At 31.0% G+C, this 14,444-nt stretch overlaps 1 protein-coding gene across 6 annotated transcripts in view; it reads left to right on the top strand.

Annotated features, from left to right (window-relative positions):
- Positions 1-450: 450 nt before the first annotated feature.
- The window catches only part of LOC129913043 (homeobox protein prospero), a 99,575-nt gene continuing 85,581 nt past the window's right edge, over positions 451-14,444 (top strand). For 4 of the 6 annotated variants that reach the window (XM_055991400.1, XM_055991405.1, XM_055991408.1 and 1 more), the window contains exon 1: positions 452-1,019. The gene's annotated coding sequence lies outside the window, so the exon portion shown is untranslated. Of the gene's footprint in view, positions 1,020-14,444 lie in introns of all 6 variants that reach the window. The other 2 variants (XM_055991401.1, XM_055991407.1) reach the window with 2 other exon arrangements.

Raw genomic sequence — 14,444 nt, forward strand, 5'->3', positions numbered from 1 at the left:
GTAGTGCTTTGCAGTCACGCTTTTTCGGTGTTGTTGTCGATACGCGCACTAATCTCTGTTACCTACCGCATAAATGCAATGATTTCATTTCAACAGAGAAAACACTTTTTAAAAATTTTTAAATGAATTGTAGGTAATAAACTGTAACATCTTATAAATTTATATATATTGCTAATCCGTAAATGAAGAAACCTTTGACAAACAGATTTAAATCGACCGGAAATAGAACAAAATTGAAAATAATAAAAAAAAAATAAATTTATTCATGACTTTTGATTATTATAACTTTGTTGTGTTCAAAAAGGCAAAACTTAATAAAAGATTTTGAAATCAAGCTGAAAAATAAAAAAAAATATCTTTCAATTGTGTTTATTTAACTATTTTTGTGTGTGGCCAGAAGTCCTTATTTTACGAAATTGTGTTTTACTAAACTAAAGTGATTTATAATAATTTTTTTTTGGTTAAAAAATATTTTATTATTGTCATGCATAGACAAAATTCTAATTTTTATACAGTGAGTAAATTCTAATTTTTTATACAGTGCGTAATAAGTTTACAATCAAAACTTAAACAAAAATAATTATTTTCCACTACCTACCAATATAAAATATGCCCTTGTTGCGGGTGTAACTCAAGTGAACTTAGTGTGACAAGAAAAAAAAAAAAAATACCTCAACAAAAATAATAATGATATAGGCATAGTAGACAACAACACGATTTCGCGGAAAAAAAAATAAAACAAATTTTAATTTAAAAAAAATTTTAAGCAATATCTTCAAATTAAAAAAAAATTAGTTGAAACAGATTTTGAATGTTTGTTTTATTTTTGTTGTATACATTTTGGGCAGTGCAATTAAGGTAAGAACCTGGATCAATGGTTCTTAATGTTAATATCTGTATTTGGCAGTATGATGTTGCAAAAAACACATCCTCATTTTCAATTAAATTCTATCGACTCGAAATGGAATACAAATTGTGCTAGTGTCGGAATTAATAACGGGAACAATTTTTTTTCATCGGTAAGTTAATATAACTTTTGTCTACTTAAGCAATTGAATTTTAAAGTGCATGTTAAAAAAAATCAACATTTGTGAAACAAAAATACAAAATTATGCATTTGTTTTGCTGAAGGTGATAGGATAAGATGAAACACGGATTGTGTTTGGGTAAGAAAAAGTTTGATTAGATGAGGTCCTGTGAAAGGCGGGCAGTATTTCGGATCAATTAAGAAATTTGTTTGGTTGAGAAATTCAAAATAATGATAGGTATGATTCATTTAGAATTTTCTAAAAATCACTAAAAATAGAAAAAAAATTATCGGCAAAAAAATTAAAAAAATTTTGTTTAATTTTTTTTTGTGATTGAGTTCTAAAGATTATCAGTCTCCTTCCTCACTACAACAAAAACAAATATTACTTATTCTTTCAATTTTTTGGCTTTCAATTATTTAATTTAAAGAAAACGGTCTGGTAATTAAATTGAGTTTAACTAAAATAACAAATCGTCGCCCGAGAAAACACAAAGTCGTACCTCAAATATTTAAATTGGACATTTTGATGTTTTGCATCAAATTTGTACTTACACTTATTTTCAAAAAGAATTATTTTTAAGCTCTTTGCAAGTTTAAGGAATCAAAAATATAGCAAAAGCGGCGCCAGCGCCAGTGGCTATTCCTAGCATTTGGTTTTAGAGTTTGGCCGAACTACACACTAAGATCAAATTTCAAAACGTGATTTTATTCAGGATTGTATTTTTTTCTTTTCTATATCCATTTCAAAGTGAAGAACGAATGTGCTCTGATCTAGGTTTTTTCATACAAATTTATGTGCATGTATACAGTGGTGGAAAAATAATTAGAAACAATTGAGTGAAAATAATTTTTTTTTAACAAATTAAAAATAACACTTAGAATTATTAAGATTGCGAACAAATTTTATTTTTCCAAAACGCTTATAATAAAACATGCGTTACCGGGTAACCGCAAAATTTAAAATGTCAAAATATATACCAACATTTTTCAAAACTAAATATCTCTTCAAGATCAAAAACTTATATTTCGGGAAATATAATTAGAAACGGTTTTGAAAAATTCAGTGAAAATAAACAAGGATAGGTAATTTTATACAAGAAATCATTTTTGTCATAGTTTCTCAATATTTCTTCTGGAATACACAAGAAAAAATAATAGCTGCACCCCGGAAATTCGCAGACTCATTGTACACAAGTACCTACATAGTGTTTTGAAAACTTTTCCATTGATACCATTGCAATTGACTTAATGTTTTCTAAAAAGATAGACGCTGCCGTGCCGGTTGGAGTTTGCGAGAGAGCATTTAAGAAAACCACTCTCATTTTGGAAAAGAATCTTGTGGAGCGATGAATCCAAATTTATTATCTTTGGATCTGACGGTAAATATTATGTGCGTCGGACTAAGGACGTTATGGTTTGGGGAGCATTTTCTGGTGTGGAGTTGCTCCTTTAGTAAGGATAGATGGTATACTGGATGAGTTCCATTACAAGAGTATCTAGGAAAATTTCATATAGCAGTATGCAATTTCAAATTTACCCATTTCATTTATTTTTAAGCACGATAACGATCCCAAACACACTTCTCGTATTGTGAAATGTTGGCTTGAAGAAAAGAGTATCGGTGTTTTGGTTTGGCCTGCCCAAGGTCCACACCTCAATCTCGTTGAGAATTTTTGGGGGGGGGAGGACAAGAGAGGTTTGGACAAGAAGAAATCCACCAATGCATCTGAATTATTCAAGAATATCAAAGATGCTTTGAAGAATATTCCACTCAAGAAATGTCACGACTTAGAAGATGACGAGCTGTAATACATAATAAAGGGTTTCTCCCTTAATTTATTAATTACAGCTTCGGAATCTTAACAGAAAAACAAAGAAAAATTAATTTGTTTCTAATTAAATTTCCAGGGATAAAATGAGTTTTTGTTTTTAATGGCTTTCTAATAAATTCATTTTTTTTTTTAAAGAAAATATGAATTTTAAATATCGATGGTTACTACAGAACCATGAGTGAACCATAAATATTGTTTTTAGTTAAACAATAAACCAAAGTAAAAAAAAAAAACGTTTCTAATTATTTTTCCACCACTGTATAATATTTATATTTTTTTTTTTTTAATTTGTGTGTTACTCAGTATAAACAAATTTTACATCTTGATTTATCAAGTTAAACCAGAGAGTATGAAATTGCATTTTTTGCGGGACAAAATTTTTGTCATGGAATGTGTTCGGGTAAAAATCAATTTGTTGGGATGATAGATTGTCGGGAGCAGCAGCCATCTTGGAAAAGAGGTTGGTACCTTCGTTTTATAAGTAGATAATTTGAAATCTAAATTTTGAAATCAAAAGATCTAATCTTATTTGAATTTGATTCTATAAAACAGTACCTGAAGCCAATACACAAATGATGTTTTAGCTGTTAGTTAAAGCTCAGTAGAAACATTGTATACAAAATCGTATTGCAGTTAATAAGATCTGTACAGTTTAAAAAAGATTAGCAACTTAAAAATTTAATAATTAGGTAGTATTGATTGTATATTCTCCTAGTTTTAATTTACTTTATTTTATGCAATAGTAAAATATCTAATTCGGATATGTAAGGTGGCCTCAAATGGGTCCCCCTAAGGAAAATTTCCCATATCTAAAAAAATAGTAATATTCAAGCTTAAATGTTATAATTATGTATACTTTTCAAAGTTTAATCAACCGTTCCAGAAAGGATTTAAAATTTTTAATTTTAAAAATGTCTTCAAATTTAACTGATCAAATACTATCCAGATATACGTAACTCTATAAACAAAATAAGTCAACGACCTCCTTTTAAATTTCCTATTAACAAATTGTCCCCAGACATTTCTGTGAGTCATTCAAAATCTTGTTCTTGTTAGTTGCTCGTCTCTTTAGTTAGTTTTTGGAACTCCGAATGTTTTGGGTGTTTTTTTCGAGACCATTTCTTTTTTAAGGTAGGGCCAGTGTTTTTAGAGCTATCTAATTATCACCAAACAGGCTCTTAGAACATTTAACTCGATCCTTAAAATTTTGTTTTCCGATTAATCAAAATTTGGCTCTTAAAATTTTAAACTTTGCGATTGAAAGCTCTTTAAAATTCAAACATTTTACAATTAAAATCCACCAGACATGTGAGCAGAGATAACCAATTTGCTTACATTTTTCAATTTTATGTATAACAATTTTGCGCCCGTTAATGAGCGTACAAGCCAATATAATATCGACAAAAAAATTAACGAAAAACAAATAATTATACTTGGAGTTTGATAAGCAAAAGTTATCTGAATATTTAAAAAAATCATAAATCTCATAAAAAACTCAGAGTTTCTTGGTTTTTAGCATTTCTGAAAGCGGCTCTACACTATGCCATTTTAGCTGAGTGCTAAGCAGGCCATTTTATCCTTTTTTTTTTTTTAATTTAAGATTAAATACGGCTAGAGACAGTTTTACCTTTATACATCAACGTTCACGTACAGTAAAACAGGTAGTAGCTTTAGCTAAGGACCTTACCTTCTGCATTTAAAACAATTTATCAATAAATTATTTAAAAAATGGGTAGGTAAATACCAAAAATACTAAGACGGAGCACATAGGAGTATTTGCAGGAAAAAGCTGGACAAAATTCAATTTTCTTAAAAGTTAAATCAAGACGTAAAAAATTGCTTAAGCAGATCCTTAATATACACGGCTCAACACAAAGCTGATTTTTTTTTCTTCATTGTATGTTTTTGATAAACTGAGTTCAAAGTTAAGAATTTGGATTTTTTTATAATTTTTCTCTCATATATCATGCATGCAATTTTGTTAGTGGTCTTCTGTAGGGGATTTGAAGTTGTTGTGATATAAATCAAATTTTTTTTAAATGGAGAGTTCTACTGCAGGTAAGTATTGACATTTTAAATAAATTTCTGAAAATCTTCTGTTATTTTTTTTTGCAAAAAGAAAAGTTACTCTTTTTTTATTGTGTTCATATCGTGAGTGTTTTTTGTGTGTAAAAGTAAGTATAGGTATCCCAAAATTAATAAAATTCAATCAGAAATGTTTTTTATTGAATAAATACCTACTTGTATTAAGCAGAAATAGTGATAAAGCTTACGAATAATAATTTTGCTCAGGTTTTTTTCATGCAATGCAAATGCTCCTATGTGCGGAGATTGATAACATCTGAAGTTATACCTACGGCTTTGCCTACCAGCTCTTTCTCTCTCTCGGATGCATTTGGCTAAGTATGCCTCAAAATACTCATCCTTAGCCAAAAGGATAGTTGTAAGTAGTTACTAAAATTTGGCGGTTAAATTGGCAATTAATTTAAAACAAAACTCAATTTTATTGGCTCATTACAACAAAAATCAATTCAAAAATAACAACAAATCATGCTTGTTTGAATGAAAGAAATGCTAGATGTTTCTGATGCATCTTCAACCAGTCCTATAACAATATCTTCGGTAAAGTTATCCCAACTGCCTTCAAATGATAAATAAATCAAATAATTGTATGCTTTTTGTATTGCCCACGGATATGGAACGATGCAAGTCCGGGAGACTTGCCTCCACTTTTTGAGGTTAACCCAGTAAATCTTACAGACAGATCAATTAATTAAAAAAGAGATATGAAAAACTATTCTTTAATATTTTACCGTTATTTTAGAAAAAGTTCAGATGCGTTGTAAATGCTTCCTTCCAGTGAGCGAATGAGTTTTTGTTTAATTTGGTCAACTTTCCATGGGACCTTTGATGGGAGTCGTACGAAATCTCCAAAAAAAAAATATCATCAAAATCTCCCAAAAATATAATCCAATTTGCCAATATCTCCAAGAGAAAATCTCCATGGACAAAATCTCCAAAGAAACAAAATCTCCACGCAATCTCCAAATCCCCAATGTCGAGTTTCGTGTACTAACGCCATTGCTCTTGCGGCATGGACATGACTTTCTTTTACCGTTATGAGATGATAACGTTTGTGTTTTTGAAGAACCAATTATTATGAATGCCCTTGAAGTTTGTCAAAATTATTAATAAATGGAAGTGTCTGGTAATTTGCATAACAAAAGTTACTATGGATGGGATTAATGTATGAAGATCAAAAATAAAGGACGAAAAAAGCTAATAATAAATGGAAAAGGATTATAATTTTCATTCAAAAAACAAAAAAGGAAATTATTATTTCCAAAAGAAATATGTTCAAGTAGTGAATCATGCGACCAAATCGCGCGATTTGATCGCATGATTCACTACTTGAACAAATTTTTTTTGGAGATTTAGGCTTGGAGATTTTTGCTATGGAGATTTTTCTGCTGCAGATTTCAGTTTGGGGATTTTGGGTGTAGGGATTTTGGGTTTGGGGATTTTAATTTGGGGATTATGTCTTGGGGAAAACGTCACCAACCCACTTTTGATTTGAAACGACCTTTACATTAGATGAAGAGAATTTTTATTTGTCTCGCTTCTTTTTGCTGGAACAATATTCCTTGTGACAGAAAACAGCGCTCGGAAGATGCAGATGTTGCTGGCACACATAAGTATTTCCTCGCTAAAACTGCTATATGTGGGTATTTTTAGGAATTGTTCTTCCACCATTTCAATGAATCTCGCACGATAAAATTAATTTGTGGATCACGAAGATACATTTCAAACTCACTGTAAGGTTAGTAATCGGTTTTAGGATCCAATAAAAATGCATTTGCGCTTGCATTTGAGTTCGAATTTAAAGCAGAATTTGAAGAGTTAGGCATAAAGGATTCGACTAAGCTTTGTACATAGTTTTTAATCAATTGTCTTTGACTTTCATCCTCAGCGCCTAAATTGTTATGCCTTGAGTCAAAAATGAAGAGACTTGTTCTAAAAGCACATCGTCTAGATCGGTATTGTTAATCTTGAACTTGGTCAGTAAATTTTCTTTAATATTTTCGATGAAGTTGGCCTTATTCTCATCTTCCTCGGTGACTGGTTTAAAATTCTTATTTATGGATTGTCGTCGCTCGTTCAAATGGCTTGAGAAGTTTAACAAGTGCTTCTAATTGAGTCCATTCCGTTTCTGTTATGTTATTTCATGTTTCCTGGCCAGTTTCGATGAAGTAACATTTCTATTACCCAAAACTCCAATGACTACACTTTTTGTGAGTTATAGTCTTTCAACCATATAAAAGGATGCTTTCCATCTAGTAGGGCAGTTCGGTATAAGTTTCCGATCTTGTAACCCTAGTTGGTGCTTCTTAATTGCCAGAGCGCCAGTTGCGATTGGAGTGGTGAAAATTAAAAAACTCTAAATCAATCAATTTGACTGAGGTTGTTATGTAAATTGTCTAAGCAGAAAAAGTTATATGTATAATCATTAAGTTAGCATAAGAATTTTTGAAGATACCTGGAGTATTTCGAGTATTTTGAGTATACTCGGGTAACCGGGTATTTCGGGTACCCAGATTTTTCGGGTACCTGGGTGCTACTCGGGTAACACCCGGACTTCTAGCGTTTTTTGTCGTTCTGTTGTGCTTGGATTTTCTTACTTATTATTTTTTTTTTACGGACGAAATGAAAACCACAATTTTAAAGTGTTTTATTATACATTTTATAGTTTCAAATGTTTGAATGAATGAAAAAAATACATTCGTTGTTAAAAATTCTGTCTTAGTTATTAAGACATTTTTTTAAATTATGTGTGTCTCTTTCAATAAAAAAAATGGATTTAATTTTTTGTTTTAATAAAACTATTTTTATATATTAATTTTTTATATTCATTATATGACACAATTTGTGAATATTTTTTTATTAATTTCAAATATAAAGTATTAAGAAAAAAATATTAAAATGGCATGAACATTCTTAAATGTTGGGGCCTAGGCATACCTTTTTATTTTGTTCTCCTTTTGTTTTATTAAAAAGATTTTCGTTTCATTTCCTTTTCTTTGTTTTAATTTTACTTTATTATCTTTAGTTTAGCTTTAGTTTAACTCTCTAAAATATAATTATAAATTTCCTTTTATTCAAACTAGATTTAAGTTTTCTTTTCGTGGGTTCTGTTTTTGAGAATTAAATTGGGTTCGTTTGTTGTGGTATGGCTGGTATGTTTAAAGTTTTACTTTTGACTGACGACTGACTTTTAATAACACGGTGTAACACTCAAAATATACGCGGGCGGAGACCTATCAGGTTTTGTAGAGCTAGTCGCACTGAATACGAAACGGTATTTGAAAATCCCCTAACACCCCCAAAATCTGGAGTTACGGGCAAAAAACGGTTTTTTGGACCTTCATCCATTGAAAAAATTCTAGCTTCGACAATTTTTTACCCATTTTCGATTTTTTTACAGTTTCTGATAGAAGATAAATATACTTTTTTAACAATGTATAAAACATGTAACTCGGTTAAACCACTTAGAATTTATAAGCTGTCAAAGTTCAAAAATTCAATTTTTTTTGTCATTTGCCCAACTTCGGCATCAATTTAAAGTATATGTTTTCAAAACAACATGCTATTTAAAAAATATATTCTAAAACTATATCTATTTCCCAATTGATCGAGGTATTTTTTATGAAAATCACTTCAAAATTGGCTTAGAAAAAAAAAATTTTCGATTTCAACCCAGATACAGAAATTGGAACTTTTAGGTATAGAACAAAAATGTTGTTTCGGCACGTAGTAGGATAAGTTGGGCGCCAGGATTTGATGAAAGGTTTTTGTAGAGGAGCTCAATACAAACATTTTTTTTCTTTGGGAGGGGGGTCTATCTCCCCCCGTTTAGGTGGGAGGGGGCATTTTTCTAAAAAAAAATTATCAAAATAAAAAAAAATTATTAAAAAACAACGGCAACACTTACAGTAATAAATGATACCATTTCCAAAAGGCAAAATTGTGCATTTAATTCTAATTTTTAAATCAATATAATATTCCCAATAGTTTTTGAAATAATCGATTTCAAAGTTAAAAATAGGGGAACAAATTTTTTTTAAAACTCATTTTATACTATTTTTGTCCAGACTGTGAATTTTAGTAAATAAATTACTTAAACAGAAAACTGCCTCAATTGATTCCTTATCGAACCGTGAAAACTATATGTTTCTACGTCTTCTAGTTTTTGAGAAAATTGAAAAATAAAAACAAATAAAAACAAAAAATATTTTGAAAAAAGAAAAATCTGATAAAATAATTTTTCAATTTTCCCAAAAACTAGAAGACGTAGAAACATATAGTTTTCACGGTTCGATAAGGAATCAATTGAGGCAGTTTTCTGTTTAAGTAATTTATTTACTAAAATTCACAGTCTGGACAAAAATAGTATAAAATGAGTTTTAAAAAAATTTTTTTCCCCTATTTTTAACTTTGAAATCGATTATTTCAAAAACTATTGGGAATATTATATTGATTTAAAAATTAGAATTAAATGCACAATTTTGCCTTTTGGAAATGGTATCATTTATTACTGTAAGTGTTGCCGTTGTTTTTTAATAATTTTTTTTTATTTTGATAATTTTTTTTTAGAAAAATGCCCCCTCCCACCTAAACGGGGGGAGATAGACCCCCCTCCCAAAGAAAAAAAATGTTTGTATTGAGCTCCTCTACAAAAACCTTTCATCAAATCCTGGCGCCCAACTTATCCTACTACGTGCCGAAACAACATTTTTGTTCTATACCTAAAAGTTCCAATTTCTGTATCTGGGTTGAAATCGAAAATTTTTTTTTTCTAAGCCAATTTTGAAGTGATTTTCATAAAAAATACCTCGGACAATTGGGAAATAGATATAGTTTTAGAATATATTTTTTAAATAGCATGTTGTTTTGAAAACATATACTTTAAATTGATGCCGAAGTTGGGCAAATGACAAAAAAAATTGAATTTTTGAACTTTGACAGCTTATAAATTCTAAGTGGTTTAACCGAGTTACATGTTTTATACATTGTTAAAAAAGTATATTTATCTTCTATCAGAAACTGTAAAAAAATCGAAAATGGGTAAAAAATTGTCGAAGCTAGAATTTTTTCAATGGATGAAGGTCCAAAAAACCGTTTTTTGCCCGTAACTCCAGATTTTGGGGGTGTTAGGGGATTTTCAAATACCGTTTCGTATTCAGTGCGACTAGCTCTACAAAACCTGATAGGTCTCCGCCCGCGTATATTTTAAAACCTCATTTTTGTAACACCGTGTAATTGATTGAATAGTTTTTTATTTTAAGTTGGCTGCGCTTACGATTTTTAAGTTTGGACCGGGAGGAACCGAAACGTGGGCGTGTTCGGGAATAGGGAGAATTTGCGTTCCGCAATTTTTCCTAAAACTGAGTACGTTTTTTACGCAATCGTTTGTGGTTCTCCTCGGTATAGTACAGGTAAAATTCTACATTAAATCAACAAATAAAAAAAAAAATTGTAACACTCATGAAACTTGGCAAAAAGTTTGCTTTTGGGATAAGAACCAAGGATAAAAAAGTCTATAAGAAAAAGTTGGATGGAAGGGTGTTTTTTCGTGGACAAGAGGGAGGGGATGAAGGTCAAAAATATTGTGAACAAAATTGTTTGTCGATTATTATCATACGACACATGTTTTTAAGGTATTTTTTGATGCTGAATCTAACGACATAAAAATAAAGTCAATACGATTGCTCTAAGAAAAGTTATAGCCGATCAAAAACAAGGGTGCTTGTTTTTCGACTTTAACAGGTAAAATATAACCGAAACCCATGTTAAAAACATGCTACACTGAGGAAATTCGGGATGAAGGTTTTAAATAAAGCAGGGACAAATAATTTATTAAAAATGTAGTCTTTCCCATAGGAATTACGAATAAAACAAGTGTATAAATTTTTTTCATGTGAAAGGGTGTTTTTTTAGGTGTAGAGAAAATATGGGTATATTTGAAAAAATGAGTAATACAAGAGTAGTACCTATTAGTGGTACCCTATTGAAATTCAGCAATTATGTTAATTTTGAGATTAGAAACAAGAGTCTTAAGTGTCTATAAGAATATCGTGGTTAAAAGGGTGTTTTTTTGAGTGTAAACAAAAATGATGGGCCACCCTTATGAAATTTGGCAAAACATTGATTTTGTAATAGAAAGCAAGAATAAAGAGTTTTAATAAAAAAAAATATAGGTGAAAGGGTGTTTTTTTTCGAAGAGACAGTAATTTTTTTTTTATTTATTTAATGCGTTAAGGACTAACGTTAAACACTTATTATATATCTTAAAACTAGTACATTTTAAATTTACATTACATTCAAGTATTAAAAAAGATTTGTTTGAATTTTATACTTTTAAAATTATCATTAACAGAAGAGATCATAAAGTAATATTTATTGAATACTGAAATCAACTGATTAAGAGGACTATATAATCCATAATTTACTCTACTGAAAGATGGACATAAAGGTATTTGTCTTCTTATGTTAGCTTGGCTAAAACTGAAATGTAAACGATCCAAAGTTGATGGCGATGTTATAGAACCGTTTATTATTTTAATGATGTAACAAAGCTGTAAGTATTCTCTATGCTTTGAGAGTAGAGGGAGATTTAGTAGCATAACTCTTTGATTGTAGGGAGGTAGTGAGATTTCGGGGGACCATGGTAGAAAACGGAGAGAAAATCGCATAAATCTTCTCTGAATACCTTCTATTCTTTCAATATGAATTGAATAGTATGGTGACCATACAACACATCCATATTCGAGTATAGGCCGAACAAATGACACATATAACAGTTTTAAAACGTATGGATCATGAAAATCACGAGAGAACCGTTTGACGAATCCTAGAATTCGATTAGCCTTATTAATAATATAATCATAGTGATAAGTGAATGTTAGTTTTGGGTCAAGTATAATCCCCAAGTCAGAAAAAACGGACGGTCTAGTTAATGGGCAAGAGTCAAACATGTAATTATACAAGACTAAATTCTTTTTGCGTGTAAAACTCATTGTTTTACACTTGTCAACATTTAAAAATAAGCGGTTTGTAATGCACCATTCCCTGAAGTTTTGTAGATCTTCTTGAAGTTGTAGACAGTCACTAACTGAAGATATTTCTTTAAATATTTTTATATCGTCTGCATATATAAGAAGAGAAGACTTTTTAATAATTGTGGTCACATCGTTTATATATAAAGTGAACAATAAGGGACCTAAGTGGCTTCCTTGTGGAATACCAGAATTAACATAAAATTGTTTGGAACATTCACTACGGAAAATAACGGCATAACTTTTATTTTCTAAATAAGATGCAACCCACATTGTGATGCTTTTTTATCAAAGGCTGAGGTAAGCTCGCCGGTTCCAGGGTTTTGCCGAAGAAAGCACAGTAAAACTCGGCTATAGAAGAAACCAAAAACTCAAATTCTTTATTTTCACTATAGAATCGTTCTTTATTGTTCTCTACTTTCTTTAAATAACAATTTACAATAAAACTTATATACTACTTAAAACCAATGCCCAATACTCCAAGAGAGCAGGGGGATCTCGGACGGAGATAGAAAAAATAAACCCTACGGTGACCAAAATATGCTATTATGACCAAACTCAGAGTGAGATGGTGGTTTGGGAATTATGACCAAACTCCAAATGAGATGGTGGCTTCGGATAGAGACGGGTATTATGACCAAACTCCAAATAAGATGGTGGTTTCGGGAATTATGACCAAACTCCAAACGAGATGGTGGCTTTGGGAATTATGACCAAACTCCAAGTGAGATGGTGGCTTCGGGAATTATGACCAAACTCCAAATGAGATGGTGGCATCGGGGATTATGACCAAACTCCAAATGAGATGGTGTCTTTATGACCAAACTCCAAATGAGATGGTGACTTTGGATAGAGACGGAAATTATACCTAACGGTCGGAATTAATGCCCTTAACTCAAAATGAGAAGGGGGACTCGGAAAGAGACGCTAAAACTACTTAGCTAACGTCAAAACGGAAATTTGCCAACATTCAAAAATTTACAACAATACGGTATATGTATTATGGCTTAAATAGGTGTATTGAGGGAGAAATCGTCTACTACAAGTAGATTCAAAAGATCTCTGGTTTATTCGGAAATTCTTACATCTACTTAGTAATATTTTTACACAAAGCAAGTGTGAACTATATAAAATTAAACGGTAAAATTGATGTTAAATTAATAATAACAATAGTTTTGAGTATAAAACAAAATGTATGTTGTCGTGTTTGTGTTGTTGCTATTGATGGCATAATCCGGGACGTTCAGTTGTTTCGGTATCGGTTTTATAGTCCGGGATGGGCGGTTGCTAAATAGTTTTAATTAATTTGATTTCTTTTTGTTGCTGTTGATGGCATAGTCCGGGACGTTTTATTAATTTGGTTTCGGGTTTATAGTCCGGGATGGTTGGTTTCCATACAGCTTTAATTAAATTGGTTTGCGGTGGAAAGGAAAGTGTGACGCTTCGTTACAACATTACAAAATTTTCGTTGAAGCCTAAGGCTCTTAGTTTTAGTAATACAATTTTATGACATAGTTTGTCAAAAGCCTTACTGAAATCGGTAAAGACACAGTCTACCTGCTTCCGTTTTTCAAATGAGTCAATGCAAAAAGAAGTGAAATAAAACAAGTTTGTAACGGTAGACTTATTTTGGACGAAACCATGTTGACTGCCACTAATAATAGGTTTACAATTAAACGATAAGACATTACATATATGTAAGAGACTCAAACAATTTTGGGATAACAGATAGTTTAGCGATGGGGCGGTAGTTGCTAACATCATTTTTTAGTCCTTTTTTATAAATTGGTCTAATGTAAGCACTTTTCCACAATATGGGAAAAACTGAAAATTTTATAGATGTATTAAATAACAAACATAAGGGATATAAGATAGTTGGGACGCACATTTTTTTAAAACACATGACGGTACACCGTCTGGACCCGGACTATAACTATTTTCTAGGTCAAGTAGCATCTGTTATTGGTCCCACAAAATAAAGATTCATTTTATTTTTGGTTTTGATGACCATTTAAACCTTTATACATAAGTTCTTAGACTTTTTATACGAATCATTGGCTTTTTGGGACCAATTATAGATTCTGTAAAAATTGATAGAAAATAAATTAGTGCCAGACGTTTTAACCACGGCATTACCCCCTTGAATAATATTCTGACTTTTGTATGAAAATCGATATTTTGAGACTCTTCAAGGACGTCTGGTGGGGGTAATGCCGTGGTTAAAATGTCTGGCACTAATTTATTTTCTATCAATTTATATAATTATAATTTTGTAAGAGGTACCACCAGATGGTTATATTTAAGGGGTAAGAAAATTTGCTTAACTCTTTTCTGAAATTGCATTTCAGAATTTCAATGACGTCTGGTAGGGTGAATGCCGTGAATAAAACGTCTGGGACCCAGATTTTTGTAATCGTGGTATTTTTCCTGATTTTTTTTTGTAATATCATACTTGTGGTTATACCTCCG

Source organism: Episyrphus balteatus, chromosome 3 (genome assembly GCF_945859705.1).
Source record: "Episyrphus balteatus chromosome 3, idEpiBalt1.1, whole genome shotgun sequence".
Taxonomy (NCBI): domain Eukaryota; kingdom Metazoa; phylum Arthropoda; class Insecta; order Diptera; family Syrphidae; genus Episyrphus; species Episyrphus balteatus.